Source organism: Pyxicephalus adspersus, chromosome 11 (genome assembly GCF_032062135.1).
Source record: "Pyxicephalus adspersus chromosome 11, UCB_Pads_2.0, whole genome shotgun sequence".
Taxonomy (NCBI): Eukaryota; Metazoa; Chordata; class Amphibia; order Anura; family Pyxicephalidae; genus Pyxicephalus; species Pyxicephalus adspersus.
Genome location: NC_092868.1, coordinates 35,313,541 through 35,314,437, shown reverse-complemented (window position 1 = coordinate 35,314,437; position 897 = coordinate 35,313,541). Strand labels below are relative to the sequence as shown.

The 897-nt window shown below is 34.8% G+C and overlaps 2 protein-coding genes across 2 annotated transcripts in view; one reads left to right on the top strand and one right to left on the bottom strand.

Annotated features, from left to right (window-relative positions):
- Positions 1-897, bottom strand: part of APOC3 (apolipoprotein C3) — a 64,215-nt gene that overhangs the window by 23,490 nt on the left and 39,828 nt on the right. The gene's annotated exons all lie outside the window — the stretch shown is intronic.
- The window catches only part of LOC140340506 (uncharacterized), a gene marked incomplete in the record, with an annotated part of 8,914 nt that continues 8,819 nt past the window's right edge, over positions 803-897 (top strand). Inside the window, 1 exon segment of the mRNA XM_072425765.1 lies at positions 803-897.

The following is an 897-nucleotide window of genomic DNA, read 5'->3' as shown; positions in this document are numbered from 1 at the left end:
TTGGGCTTAGGACCTGTCCAAATACACACATTTATCCATACTGACAAACATTTTTGCAACAATTATTTTGTTACACCTACTGAACTTGTAAATGACTTGTCCCCCCTCCCCAGAAGAGAATATGTTTATACCTTTATGATCTGCCTGCCTGACCCAGATCAATAATTTACAAGGTAATGAAGTTTGAGACAGGCTGGCAGCTACCATATTCAGAAGACAAACGATGGCTACCTCCATATAAAGTACAGAGACAATACTATAATTCCAATATACAGTTAAAGTCTATCCAAAGTTTTGTGGTAGAGAGTAGTGTGGGGTTAGGACACTTGTCCTAACCCCATTGTTTTATTTTTTTTTATTTTTTTTTCTTAATGGTCTCTGTGATCATCATGATGAAACTTGATGAAAAAATCCAAGACTGAGTCTACAGGAAGGAACATCTGAAGGGCCTGATTTATTAAAGCTCTCCAGGACTAGAGAAGATAGACTATCGTGAGAGAACCTGGATATCCAGCAGACCTGAAATCAATCTAGACCAGGACTGAAAACATTTTTGCCAACTAATAGCAAATTGGTTTCAAGAAATGTAGGTTTGCTGGATCACCCAGGTTCTACCATGATAGTCTATCTTTTCCAGTCTTGGAGACATCAGGCCCAATGTGTCCAATGGGACAAAGATAGAAAAAAAAACGTTTTAACCATTTCCTACTCTACAAAAAGAAGACGTTTTAGCTTAAGATATATTGGTTTCACTTAAAGTGCTTTATGATTATCTAAATGATTAGTATAGGTTAATATTTAATTCAATAGTGTTTACTTTAGCTTTTGTTTGCTTTTGTCTTTACAAATATTTCAATTTCTGTTTTTATGAAATTTACTTTAATACACTTAATGAAA